Raw genomic sequence first — 15,265 nt, 5'->3', positions numbered from 1 at the left:
ATGTGGGTGGAGGAGCAGCTGAGGTTACACGGAGCAGAGGGGACACGGGGTTCAGCCTTTTGAACTAGGAATTGAGAAGCTTGGATCCGATCCCTATTTCACCACTTCCTGTATTAGCTTGATGACCTTGGACAAGTTACTTAACCTCTCTATCAGTTTCCTCTGTATATTGTCCAGTGTACAGCATGGATACACTGGACAAAGGGGTGACTTAAGTCCCAGGCAGGACACAGCGGGAAGGTGTGAGATTTCATCATGCTATTCAGAACAGGATGTAATTTAAAAATTATGAGTTGTTTATTTCTGGAATATTCCATTTATTTTACTACATTTATTTCTGTAGTAAAATGGGGCTAATAGCCCTGAACTATTTTCTCATGGGTTCATCATGAAGTTAAATCAATAACTTAAGGAGGAAAAGGATGTATAAATTATGAAGCATTCTATAAATATAGAATACTTTAGGGTTGAGAGTGTGGATGGCAGACGGTCTTAATCAGCTTCCAAGCTATTGCTATTATTATTTGTACTAGTGTGGCTTCAAAATTTCTATCCAGTAGGGCATAAAGGGTGAAAACATGTAGGGTAGGAGGGGGGCTTGCCCTTTACAAAAGACTGGGGAACAGTCAGTATCAATCAATAGCACCCATCAAAGTCAGGGAGCAGGGGTGGCTGATTACAGGACGGGGGAAAGCCTCTCTAAACCATCTTTTGGGGACCCCATTGTCTCTTCCCAGGACTAGGCATTGGGGTCCTGCTCTACTGGGGTCCTCTTTCTCTATGTAGAAGCCTCTCTCGAAGCTGTTCATGGAAACAGAAGATAATAACCCCATTAGCTTCTGAAAACCTGCTATTCTAAGAAGGCAGCTGTCCAACCTAATTTAAGATGGGGCTTCTCCTACATTCTCTTGCACTTTAAGAAGCCAGTTTCTCAGCACCCTTGGGGAAGGGAGAGCCTTCCCAGAAGTGGCTGGGAAGCAGAGGAAGTGCTGAGCCCTAGGGCGAGGGAGGGTGGGTCATTCTTACATCAGTGAATGTTGAAGAGAAGGCCCTGACCCACCCCGTTCTGCCTGCCAGCTCTGGGGTGTGGCTCTGAACTCCCTTTTCCCTCTAAAGTAAATGGAAAGGTGGCAATTCACAGTTGTGTGTGTGTGTGTGTGTGTGCAAGAGAGAGAGAGAGACAGACAGACACACAGAGAGAGAGAGAAAGACAGAGACAGAGAGAGAGAGAGAGAGAGATGCAAAAGGCATCAGTGACCTGGCCTAGAGGGGCCCCTTTCTGGGAGTACCACTGAGTTTTATCACTGTGTGAAATGCCAGCAAGCTGCAAATGAAGAATAACTTTCAACATGTCCTTTCAGTGTAAATTACCCCCAAAAGCATTATGTTACACCTTTGCAGGGTGGCTGCTGGCTGCCCTGTGGAGATGCCTTTGCCAGTTGTTGGCCCTCACACCCAGAGGTGGAAAATACACAAGACTTGAAATGGGTTTGTCTAGGCTGCTTAGGGGGTGGGAGGAATTCCCTAAGTGGAGAAAACAAACAGAACTAACGAAAGCAGATCAAAACCCAGCTTACCACACATTGTTCTGCACCTGGGGGCAGAAAAAAAATCAGAGCTCTAACAAAGCAGGGAAGTGAGACGTGGTGTTGGGATGCTGGAAAAATTTAGTATACCTATTATAGCACGTGGCTGGGTGCCTCTACTCTCTCCAGAAAGGGAAAGGTAATGCACCCAGCAGAGGAAGCCTCTGTAGTTTGGAGAGGGATGACTGGCTCCCAACATGGCAGGCAGTAGCACACCAGTGTCTCCTCACCAGCACTCTCACTTCCCTGGGAGTTTGGGATTAGAGAACTGTTCTGTTCCTTTCAGGGTCCTGTCCCAGGCACAGGAACTAGGTAAGTAGAAGGAAGTGAAAGCTTTCCTCCTCCCCGGTGCCCCAGATCCTCCTGTCCAACTACCGTTTGAAAGTTTGGGGACCTGGGGCAGGAGCAGTGGCTCATGCCTGTAATCCCAGCACTTTGGGAGGCCGAGGCAGGAGAATTGCTTGAGTTCAGGAGTTCAAGACCAGCCTCAGCGACATAGCAAGAACTTGTCTCTATAAAAAAATAAAAATAAATTATCCAGGTGTGGTGGTGTGTGCCTGTAGTCCCAGCTACTAGGGAGGCTGAGGCAGGAAGCATCACTCGGGAGATCAAGGCTGTAGTGAGCTATGCTCATCCTACTGCACTCCAGCCTAGGTGACAGAGTGAGACTCTGTATCAAAATAAATAAATAAATAATAAAAGGGGGCAGGTGCAGTGGCTTATGCCTATAACACCAGCACTTTGGGAGGCCGAGGTGGGCAGATCACAAGGTCAGGAGTTCAAGACCGGCCTGGCCAATATGGTGAAACCCCGTCTCTACTAAAAATACAAAAATTAGCCGGGTGTGGTGGCGGGTGCCTGTAGTCCCAGCTACTGGGGAGGCTGAGGCAGGAGAATCACTTGAACTGGGAGGCAGAGGTTGCAGTGAGCCAAGATCACGTCACTGCACTCCATCCCGGGTGACAGCGAGACTCCGTCTCAAAAAAAAAAAAAAAAGTTTGGGGGACCTGAGAATTTTTTCACAAAGTATGAGTTCCGCGAAGCTTTGCTTCAGCTCCACTAGCCTCTTTTTTTTTTTTTTTTTTGAGATGGAGTCTCGCTCTGTCACCCAGGCTAGAGTGCAGTGGCGTGATCTTGGCTCACTGCAATCTCTACCTCCTAGGTTCAAGCAATTCTCCTGCCTCAGCCTCCTGAGTAGCTGGGATTATAGGCATGCGCCACCACACCCGGCTAATTTTTGTATTTTTAGAAGAGACGGGGTTTCACCTGTTGGCCAGGCTGGTCTCAAACTCCTGACCTCAAGTGATCTGCCCACCTCGGCCTCCCAAAGTGCTGGGATTATAGGTGTGAGCCACTGCACCCCGCCCACTAGCCTCCTTTCTATTCCTGGAAGCTGCCTTCCTGCCTCAGGGCCTTTGTACCTGCTGTTCTCCTTACCAGGCTCTTGGAGAGGCTCCGCCTTCAGCTAAAGTTCCTTTCTCAAAGAAGCATCCCCTGCCCACTGCTTCTAAAATAGGATTCCCACCTCCAACCCCACAGTAACTGTCATCTCTAGGAGCTGAAACATAATAAGGTCCAGTGAGCAGGGATCTCTGTCAGGCTTTGCTCATTGATATGTCTCTAATATCTAGCAAAGTACCTGGCCCATTGTTGATGCTCACTACAGCTTATTTGAATGAATGTTGGATGAATGAATGAACGAATGAATAGCCATAACCATTATTGCTGTTGTCAGGGCTCAGAAAGTGATACCTCCAAAATATGGCACTTTGGCATGCTGAGTGCTTTGAATTAAAGGAGACTGGAAGGCCTCAGAGGCAAAGTCTGTCCGACTTTCTCCCGCCCTCCTGTCTTCCACTCCTTTTTCTCCCCTGAAGTGGAGAATTTCTCTTCCCGATGGCAGCTCATAGAAGCTAGAACCCCTCTCTCCCAAAGTAAGACATAAAACTTAGAAAGGTCACTCTCTTCCTTCTCCCTGGAAAACCCTCATTCCAGAGGGGTCCTGTCTCATACAAATTGGGGAGGGAAGGGGGAAGAAATGCTACACAGAGAGGCCAGGAAGAATCTGAATGGATGGATCTTGCTGGGTTTTCTCCCTCAGTCTATTGCCATTAGATCATACTCTTTTCTTTCTTTCTTTCTTTTTTGAGAAAGTGTCTCACTTTATTGCCCAGGTTAGAGTGCAGTGACACGATCATGGCTCGCTACAGCCTCAACTTCCCGGACTTAAGCAATCCTCCCACCTAAGCCCCCTGAGTAGTTGGGACTACAGGCACACACCACCATGCTTAGCTAATTAATTGTTTTTTTGTTTTTTTGTTTTTGTAGAGACCAGAGTCTCACTATGTTGCCCAGGCTGGTCTTGAATTCCTGGGCTTAAGCAATCCCCCTGCCTCAGCCTCCCAAAATACTGGGATTACAGACATGAGCTACTACTCCCGGCTAGATCATATCCTTTTGTGCAATCACTTCTACATGGCTATCCATTCTTCATAGAATCTTAAGTGTCAAAATAGTTTTCCCTGGGTCTATTGGTCATTATTTCTGAAGGCAACCATATCATGTAAAACTTTGATTAAATTCATCTGCTATCCTTTTCTCTTGTTAATCTGTCTTTCGTTTTGAGTGTCAGCCATGGCCCTTATGATAGAAGATGAGGAAAGGTATCACACCTTTCCGCCCCATACTATCAAACACCATCCTGTTTACTTATTGATTTGTGGCCAGATTGAAAGCTCTATGAGAGCAGAGATATTTCTGTCTTGTCTTCCAATGCTTATCATGAGTGCCTGCAAGAAGAGTGCCTGAAACATAAAAAATTCTCAGTGTTTGTTGAATGTATGGTCCTGTTCAGGGACCATGTTTGTCACAGACAGATGTGTCCAGATTAAAGAGAATATCCTCTTTAGAAAAAAGGAAGAAAATGCTGATGCACAGATAGATTGGGTTGTGGTAGAGCTATTCCCATTAATCCAGAATCATTTTCTATACTACAGCATGGATTTAGGGTTTCTTTGGCTAAATTTTTTTTTAGAAAAGCTTATATATGTTTGGGAATAGACGAAGTTCCAGATAATGGATTTTTCTGTTTAAAGGAGGGCTAACAAAAATCTCTTTTTTTAGACCAGGCCCAGTGGCTCACGCCCATAATCCCAACACTTTGGGATGCTGAGGCAGGTGGATCACCTGAGGTCAGGAGTTCGAGACCAGCCTGGCCAACGTGGCAAAATCCCATCTGTACTAAAAATACAAAAATTAGCTGGGTGTGGTGGCAGGCACCTGTAATCGCAACTAGTTGGGAGGCTGAGGCAGGAGAATCTCTTGAACTCAGGAGGCAGAGGTTGCAGTGAGCCGAGATGACGCCATTGCACTCCAGCCTGGGCAACAAGAGCAAAACTCCATCAAACAACAACAACAACAAAAAACAACAACAACAAAAAACCCTCTTTTTTTAGAATGCTTCTTGTAAATTTTTATTTATTTTTATTTTTTATTTTTTTGAGACAGCATCTTGCTGTCACCCAGGCTGGAGTGCAGTGGTGCAATCAGGGCTTACTGCATGCAGCTTCGACCTCCCAAGCTCAAGCGATCCTCTCAGCTCAACCTCCTGAGTAGCTAGGACTACGTATCTGGCTAATTAGAATTTTTTTTTTTTTGTAAAGATGAGGTGTTTTTTAATTATTATACTTCAAGTTTTAGGGTACATGTGCACAATGTGCAGGTTTGTTACATATGTATACATCTGCCATATTGGTGTGCTGCATCCATTAACTCGTCATTTACATTAGGTATATCTCCTAATGCTCTCCCTCCCCACTCCCCCCACCCCACAACAGGCCCCAGTGTGTGATGTTCCCCTTCCTGTGTCCATGTGTTCTCATTGTTCAGTTCCCACCTATGAGTGAGAACATGTGGTGTTTGGTTTTTTGTCCTTGTGATAGTTTGCTGAGAATGATGGTTTCCAGCTTCATCCATGTCCCTACAAAGGACATGAACTCATCATTTTTTATGGCTGCATAGTATTCCATGGTGTATATGTGCCACATTTTCTTAATCCAGTCTATCATTGTCGGACATTTGGCTTGGTTCCAAGTCTTTGCTATTGTGAATAGTGCCACAATAAACGTAAAGATGAGGTTTAACTTTGTCGCCCAAATTGTTGTTCTCAAGCTCCTGGCCTCAAGCGATCAAAGTACTGGGATTATAGATGTGAGCCACCTGGCCTGGCCTACTGTAAATTTTTTTCTTTCTTTTTTTTTTTTTTTGAGATGGAGTTTCACTCTTGTTGCCCAGGCTGGAGTGCAATAGCCCGATCTCGGCTCACCACAACCTCTGCCTCCTGAGTTCAAGAGATTCTCCTGTCTCAGCCTCCCAAGTAGCTGGGATTACAGGCATATGCCACCACATCTGCCTAATTTTTTTGTATTTTTAGTAGAGATGGGGTTTCTCCATGTTGGTCAGGCTGGTCTCGAACTCCTGACCTCAGGTGATCTGCCAGCCTTGGCCTCCTAAAGTGCTGGGATTACAAGCGTAAGCCACCACGCCCGGCCTATTGTAAATCTTTCTACATTGTCCTGGCCCATGATTCTAGAAGAGTGTAGTAAAGATGATGGGATGGATACTTTTTGATTCAGTATCAAGGGGTTTGTTTCGGAGTGATTATGTTCAGCATCAGCAATGATATACATGACAGCAAATGTATGTAAGTGATTTGGGCTAAAACCATAGCAACACTTAAGACTAAGCCTGGACTTTACATTTGGGGAAAACAAACTATTGGCTTGTTCTGCTTTTGTACTTCCAGTTAAAAGGGAAGTACTAAAATAAAAAATATATATATTTTTGGTTAAAAATACAAAAAAAAAAAGCCAGGCATGGTGACAGGCGCCTGTAATTCCAGCTATTCGGGAGGCTGAGGCAGGAGAATGGTGTGAACCGAAAAGGCGGAGCTTGCAGTGAGCAGAGATCGTGCCACTAATACAGTCCAGCCTGGGCATCAGAGCAAGACTCCACCTCAAAAAAAAAAAAAAGATACACGTTAGAATGTGTCTGGTCAACAGAGATTTTATTTTATTTTTTTTAAGAGACAGGGTTTCAGCCGGGCACAGTGGCTCACACCTGTAATCCCAACACTTTGGGAGGCTGAGGTGGGTGGATCACCTGAGGTCAGGAGTTTGAGGCCAGCCTAACCAACATGGTGAAACCAAGTCTCTACTAAAAATACAAACATTAGCTGGGCATGGTGGCGGGCGCCTGTAATCCCAACTACTCAGGAGGCTGAGGCAGGAGAATCGCTTGAACCTGGGAGGCGGAGTTTGCAATGAGCAGAGACCACACTATTGCACTCCAGCCTGGGCAATAAAAGCGAAATTCTGTCTCCAAAAAAAAAAAAAAAAAGAGAGAGAGACAGGGTCTCACTCTGTAACCCAAGCTGGAGTACAGTAGCATGATCACAACTCACTGCAGGCTTGAACTCTTGGCCTGAAGCAATCCTCCCACCTCAGCCTCCAGAGTAGCTGGGATTCTTGGTGTGAGCCACTTCACCCAGCTAATAACAGGGATTTTATTGTACATTCAGATTGTGCTTTGATATTACACAACTTTGAATCAGTAATAGTGGGTGACATATGTCATGCAGATACTATGTCCCAGACAATATCCTGAGCTGTGTTTACATTTATTAACTCATTTAATTCTCATAACAATCCTGTGTAGGTACTTGTATTATCTCCATTTTACAGATGAGAAAACTGAGGCTCAGAGAAGTTAAGTAATTTGTCCAAGTTTACACAGTTAGGAAACAGCAGAGTCAGAATTTGAATCCAGGAAGGCAGGACTAGGTGGGGTGGGGGCAGAGCTCGGACACTGGACTCCTCCACAGCTCTGCCTCCTTCAGCCACCACATCCCAAAAAAAAAAAAAGAATTTGAATCCAGTTTCCAGAGCCTACATTATGCTCTTCTGCCTATGGTGACCAACTTGTCCCAGTTTGCACAAGACTTCCCTGATTTGGGCATTGAAGATCCTGTGTCCTGGGAACCCAGTCAGTCCTAGGCAACCCAAGATGGTTGGTTACTTTGGTCTTTCAAATACAGCTCTTCAACGTCAGCTGTTTTGTAAATAAAGTCATAATTACCTCTAGCCCGTGTGACATTCAGTTCGCTGGTCACTAACGCAAGATAAGGGGGTTGTGAAAATGACCTTGTTAGGCTCTTGCTATTAAAGTAATATTTGGAAATAACATATGGATAATATACGGAAAAAATATGTGCAGAGGACAAAAACAGGAGCCATGGAAAATATTTCCAAATGAATAATAAATAGTGACTGAGAAAGAATAGGATTGGCAAAGAACTGGCTGTGAGGGAGGAAAGGACAGTTGGAAATACCAGAAATAATGATGGTGATGGCGGTGTCATCTCTAACACTGGCTGAGTGTTATGTGCTAAGTTCTGTCCAATCACTTCACCAGCGTTAACACATTTAATCCTCAGGCAGCATGTGAGGTAAGCACTACCTACTATTATCTTACTGTGCAGGTGACACAATTGAGGCTCAAAGAAGTTAGGTTAGGCAAATCCTTTTAGCAGCAAAGGAAGCGGCCAGCCTCAGCAAGGGATTACTTGAGACAGCGCCTGGTGCTGGGGCTGGGTGCGGTCGCTTACACCTGTAATCCCAACACTTTGGGAGGCCGAGGCGGGTGGATCACCTAAGGTCAGGAGTTCGAGACCAGCCTGGTCAACATGATGAAACCCCGTCTTTACTAAAAATACAAAAAATTAGCCAGGCGTGGTGGCGAACGCCTATAATCCCAGCTACTCTGGAGGATGAGGCAGAAGAATTGCTTGAACCCAGGAGGCAGAGATTGCAGTCAGCTGAGATCCCACCACTGTACTCCAGCCTGGGCAACAACAGCAAAACTCCATCTCAAAAAAAAAAAAAAAAAAAAGAGAAAAGGCATCAGAAAAAGGGATGTGGACTCAGGTTTGTTCTTGGCTCAAAAAGCTTTTTCAAAATGTTGCCTGCTTGCAATTTTCCCAGAATTTCTGAAGACAGACACATTTTTTCTAGCCCTGTAATCTTCTCAGATTTGAGCTGGAAATCAGAATAAGGACTGAGTACTGCCCCTTTCACTCACCAAACAGATTACTTCCCTGCAATCAGTAAACAACTTCTTCTTCTTCTCCTTCTCCTTCTTCTTCTTTTTTTGATGGAGTCTTGCTACAACGCCCCGGCTGGAGTGCAGTGGCACCATCTCGGCTCACTGCAATCTCTGCTTCCCGGGTTCAAGTGATTCTCTTGCCTCAGCCTCCTGAGTAGCTGGGACTACAAGCATGTGCCACCATGCCCAGCTAATTTTTGTATTTTTAGTGGAGACAGAGGTTTCACCATATTGGCCACTCCAACTCCTGAGCTCAAGTGATCCGCCCACCTCGGCCTCCTAAAGTGCAGGGATTACAGGTGTGAGCCACCATGCCCAGCCCACTAAACATCTTTTGCCTGCAGAGCTTGCCACATGTTCCAGGTTTTTCTGAGTTAGTAGGAGTCAGGCATCTCCTGAGTGACTTGGCCAGACAAGTGGATGTTAATGAGTGACTGATGAGAAAACATGGGAACAATTGCCCCCGCTGGATGTCCCAGTGTGCAGGAGAAGCTGTGCTGATATCTGTGCTCAGGACTCTTTGGAATGCCATTATGATTTTATGCACCAAGGTGTATTATTGTATTGTAAAGGTTTCGGTTACCCTTAAGGGCTTACAATTAATTTTCATTTGTCCTAGTCTTTTACAAGAGGGTTACAAATGGCTCCTTTCCTAGTGTTCTACAAAAGTCTTTCCTTTTAAAATAGTGCCCTATGACACAGACACGTGGTCCTAGAGCTTGTGTAATTTTTTTTTTTTTTTTTTTTTTAGACGGAGTCTCGCTCTGTGCAGTGGCCAGATCTCGGCTCACTGCAAGCTCCGCCTCCCGGGTTCATGCCATTCTCCTGCCTCAGCCTCCCCAGTAACTGGGACTACAGGTGCCTGCCACCATACCTGGCTAATTTTTTGTATTTTTAGTAGAGATGGGGTTTCACCGTGTTAGCCAGGATGGTCTTGATCTCCTGACCTCGTGATCCGCCCGCCTCAGCCTCCCGAAGTGCTGGGATTACAGGTGTGAGCCACCGCGCCCGGCCGAGCCTGTGTAATTTTAGGCTGGAGTCCTGCTAGCACTGGAAAGCTTTGCCCTCATTATAAATGGTCAACTTGGCCTTCTGATTTCTAAGTTCATCTCCTGATGATTTTGGCAAGTATCAATAAATTATCTGGAGACTGCTTACCAACGTAGGGGGACTGACATGATTTAAAATCCAGTGTCTTCACTTGAGGTTTGAGTGATCAACCAAAGTTTAGCTGTCCTAAGAAGCCCTGCTTCAAAATCCTTTCCTGGCTGGGCGTGGTGGCTCAAGCCTGTAATGCCAGCACTTGAGGGGACCAAGGCTGGAGGATTGCTTAAGCTCGGAAGTTTGAGACTGGCCTGGGCAACATAGTGAGGCTCTGTCTCTACAAAAGATACAAAAAAATCCTTTCCAGCATGTTCTCATCTTTCCTGGTACTTGTTCTTGGTGGATGTTCTAAGAATGTCTATTAAATGAATTAATTGCCATTATGTGATTTACTTCCTCTCTAGATTATAAAAAGAAGGCTTTTCCCAGACAGGCACAGTGGTGCACACCTGTAATCCCAGCACTTTGGGAGGCCAAGGCGGGCGGATCACTTGAGCCCAGGAGTTCGAGACCAGCCTGGGCAAAATAGTGAGACCCTACAAAAAAAAAAAAAATTAGTCAGGTGTGGTGGTGCACACCTGTAGTCTGTAGTCTCAGGTACTCCAGAGGCTGAGGTGGGAGGATTGCTTGAGCAAAAAAAAAAAAAAGAAGACTTTTCTGGGAGGTTGCACTTAGCCATGATTGTGCCACTGCACTCCAGCCTAGGCAACAGAGCAAGACCCTTGTCTCAAAAAAAAAAAAAAAAAAAAAGAAGAAGGCTTTTCGCCACTGTTGAATCTTCCACAGCACCTCGCACATACTGGGTGCTCAGTTGCTTTTCTCATTTGCTTGCTTGCTTGTATGACCAAATGCCTCCAGCCACCCTGTGACCTGGGATACACTTGAGTTCTCATTTTTCCCAAAGCTGACAGGGATCCCAGGCTGGTCTTGGTTGACCTGGAAGAGTCTGTCCAAAGGAGGAAATTATCTCCCCATGAGGATTATTCTATTTATTTCCTCAGGATTGGGTCTGGTTGGAATCCAGCCAGGAACTCAGATGGTCCAAGACAGATTTGAGTTAGATATTCATACCCAGCTGATTCTGCCTGCCCAGGGAACAGGAGCATCTGTCAGGTGCCAGGAAAGTCAATGACAGATGTCTCCCCGTGGGTGCAGGGAGAGCTTCTGCAACTTCAGCCGAGGGAGATTCCCCAAGTGACAGCACTGCCTCCGCCCCCACTTACATTTTGATCTAATTTCTGCATGTGATATCGGAACTGATATTCTTTTGGTGGGAAGGGAATAAAGCAAGGACAGGCCTGAATCATCTTCATGTGCTCATCAGGAGAAATCATGTTTTTCTACTGCTGGGATTGCCTACTAATAGAAGGGCAGGGTTTTCACCTCCATGGGTTTCAGGCAATGGAATGTCCTGCTGCCTCCTCAAATTAGCTTCAAATACCACTGGGAGCAGCAAAAGGAGACTGGGCCGCGTGTCTGGTTCATAAATTACTTGCTAGCTCCTGTGGTATTCATTTTTTTTTTTTTTTTTCTTGAGCGTTTTTGTGCTCGAGCCATCGGTTTCTGATACAGCTTGCTTGAGAATCAAGATATTTCAATGCTGGAAGATCTAATAATTTCAAGGGCCAGCAAGCATTTATTTGAAGAATTTTCTGCAGGGCTGGCAGGCATGAGAAAGCCTCTTTCATGCAGTGGGGAATTAAGGTCTCTGAACTTGCAGTCCATGAATTCAAGAAGCGGATAGAAATGCTCACAGTTTGGGATGTAGCTTTGTGTAGTGTGGCCCAGGGCGAGATAATCCAAGTTTAAGTGCCTCCTCTGCCCCCTTATTAGCTGTGTCACACTGGATGAGTCACTTCATGCCACTGAGCCACATTTGTTCATGCATCGTATGGTCACTGAGCATCCAAACCGCATGGAATGGAGGAAGGAGTTTACTGAGCATCTGCTCTGCCCTGGCATGGTGGCAACTGTTTTTTCATAGTTTTCTTTTCTGTAAAATGTAGTTGATACTATACCTGCTCTTTGTCCCTCCAGGATTGCCATAAGACTCAAAACAAGATAACATGGGAAAGTATATTGGGAGCAGCAAAGAATATAACCACGTAGAGGCCTGTTACCTTTGCCTTAATTCAGATTTTCCACATTCTCTTACTCTTTCAAGTATGTACAAGCTTGCCTGGGTGTGGCTTTGTGGGGCTGATTATTCACCATACCCCATCTAAGTTCGGTGTAGACACACAGCTGGGAGTGTAGTATTTCCTTCGGAACCCATGCCCCTAGATGCACGTGTCATCTTGAAATGTACAACACCAGTGAGAACACCAGCTTCCCACATTCTGTAGAAGATTGAGGCTGAAGTGGGTATGAGTCACGTGAAGTTGAAGGGCTGGGTTTGGTACCTTTGTGCTGTTGATTCCCATGTTGTCAGGGATAAGATCTGAGTGATTAGATGAAACTTGGTCTCCTGCAGCGAAAACAGCATGGGCTCAGGAGTCAGACTTACCCATCCAGGCCTCTTTGCTCTGCCAGTTACTAGTGATATAAAGATGGCTTGACTCAGCTTGGGCAAAAAGGAGAATGTAGTGGTAGGATCGTAGGGCATCTAGAATAAGGGATAACTGGAATGAGGACTAAAATGTCTCCAGGATACTTTCTCCTGGTTTTGTTTGTCCCCCTCCCCACATGTTGGCTTTATTCTTTCAGTCCAGCTTTTTCCCCAGAGAGGGGATCATGGCTTTTGGTATCTCTCGTATCTCATGGATCTAGCTTCACTATCAAAGAAGGCCTGGTTTCTTCCCTCAATTCCAGTTTCAAAAATCCTGGGACTGAGTGTGGTGGTTTTTCCTTGTGATTCCAGTGCTTTGGGAGACCGAGGTGGGAGGGTTGCTTGAGCCCAGGAGTCCAAGGCTGCAGTGGGCTGTGATCATGCCGCTGCACTCCAGCCTGGGTGACACAGTGAGTCCCTGTCTCAAAAACAAAACAAAACATAGGCCGGGCACAGTGGCTCACGCCTGCAATCCCAGCACTTTGGGAGGCCAAGGTGGGCAGATCACGAGGTCAGGAGATCGAGACCATCCTGGCTAACACAGTGAAACCCTGTCTCTACTAAAAATACAAAAAATTAACAGGGCGTGGTGGCAGGCGCCTGTAGTCCCAGCTACTCGGGAGGCTGAGGCAAGAGAATGGTGTGGACCCAGGAGGCAGAGCTTGCAGTGAGCTGAGATTGTGCCACTGCACTCCAGCCTGGGCGACAGAGCGAGACTCCATCTCAAAAACAACAACAACTACTACAACAACAACAGCAAAACAAAAACAACAAAAAAAAGCAAAAAATAAAACAAAAACAAATCAAACTTATCTGAATAATATTATTACAGAACTGAAAAAAAAAAACCCAAAAATACTACTGTAAGTATATAAGAACATAATTGAATGTGAAATTGTTCTGTTTTATGTAAATTATGTTTAAAGCTAATAAAGGGGAAATGTAGAAAATTATAAAGAATTTAAGAAATAAGGCCGGGCACAGTGGCTCACGCCTGTAATCCCAGCACTTTGGGAGGCCGAGGCGGGCGGATCACGAGGTCAGGAGATCGAGACCATCCTGGCTAACATGGTGAAACCCCCATCTCTACTAAAAAAAATACAAAAAATTAGCCAGGCATGGTGGCAGGTGTCTGTAGTCCCAGCTACTTGGGAGGCTGAGGCAGGAGAATGGCATGAACCCGGGAGGTGGAGATTGCAGTGAGCCAAGATTGGCCACTGCACTCCAGCCTGGGCGACAGAGCAAGACTTTGTCTCAAAAAAAAAAAAAAAAAAAGAGATAAATCAGGAATTTCAAGCTATCATAAACCAATACATTAAAATAGATATCATTATATATGCAATTTATAATATATAAGAATATGTGCAATTAATCATTTTCTTTTATATTTATGGAAATAGCTGAATGACATCCAAAGAGCATATTTCTCTATGTTCCGGAGGAAGAAAGTTATCATAAGCAGAAATTATAATAACTTTGAGCGCTGTCTCTTAAGTGGCCAAGGTAACAGTTTCTTGATCACAAACCCAGCTGGCATTTACAGGTACTGTGAAAGACTAGATCAGGCCTTGGCAACTGAGGGCAATATGGCTCTTAGAAAGAACTGAAGGATATAGTTCAAGGCTTAAACCAGCCCTGCTCAAATTTGCTTCTCAAAAGCAACCAAAATTGAGGCCCCATCATTTGAGGTCTGGACAAATGGCCTTGCTGCCTGTCTCTCCACCTCCCTGTATCTTCTTGTAGTTCCTATCTACTTTTAGGGTCGTGGTAATAATGGTCAAAGTATCTAGTCACATGCCTAAGTAGGTACTCAATAAATACTGCTTTACTTTCTTTCTCCAATGGCTCCACACATCTTTAAAAAAAAAATCATGAGCACACAAACAAGGTTGGCTATAGACATTTCATTGTAAGAGCCAGCTACGTGGCTCAAATATTGGCTGTGTTACCCTCTGATTTGTTTAAAATTCACCCAGGGATCCCACAATGATTCTCAATTTGATCTGAGCAAGCACAATTGGAAATCTATCTTAGTATTCTAAATGCTTTCCTGGCCCATAAGGAATCAGGCAGGCTACAGCATGTTTGGATAAAGATTCACATCTAACCCATGAACATATATAAAATGCTTATATCAGTTATCTTGTGTTACACAGACACAGGGACAAAATTATAGTGTATGGTATGCCAAAGGCTCAAAATAGCAGGATGGTTATTTAAATTGTAGTTTAGAATTCCTCAAATCACTACCTTTTCCTAAGAAGTCCATATCCTTATGACATTGTAAGCCCAATAAAGAAAGGAGGAAATATAGTGTCTATCATCTGAATGTGAAGACTCCATCATATGGCAGAACATTTGTAACTAGCCACGTGGCTTGGGGCAAACCACTTTATTTCTTCAATCTGAAAAATACTTGCTTTGCATACCTACCTCATACAAGGCTTTGAGATGGACTTCTGAGGGATGACTCAGACATGCCTTTAAAGAGAAGGGCCTACTGGGTATGGACTTTCAGTAGAGTTAAGTACAGAATCTGCAATAGTTCTAGAAGCAGAATGGTATATTCAGGAATGGGGATAAGCAAGTGGTCTGATTTGGTTGAAGTATATGGGGCATGCAGAGAGTGCAGGGGACTAAGGTTGTTGGGGGGCTAGTTATTGGATGTAGAGGTCATAAGAGGGGAGGTATCACAGATTTGGAGCCTAGGTGACTTGGAAAATGGGTTGCCCTTTTTTAATTTAATTTTTTTTTTTTTGAGATGGAGTCTCGCTCTGTCGCGCAGGCTGGAGTGCAGTGACGCTATCTTGGTTCACTGCAACCGCCTCCTCCCAGATTCAAGTGATTCTCCTGCCTCAGCCTCCAG

The sequence above is a fragment of the Pan paniscus genome, chromosome 19 (genome assembly GCF_029289425.2).
Source record: "Pan paniscus chromosome 19, NHGRI_mPanPan1-v2.0_pri, whole genome shotgun sequence".
Classification (NCBI taxonomy): domain Eukaryota; kingdom Metazoa; phylum Chordata; class Mammalia; order Primates; family Hominidae; genus Pan; species Pan paniscus.
The sequence above is the reverse complement of the archived record's forward strand: the minus strand, read 5'-3'. Positions refer to the sequence as shown.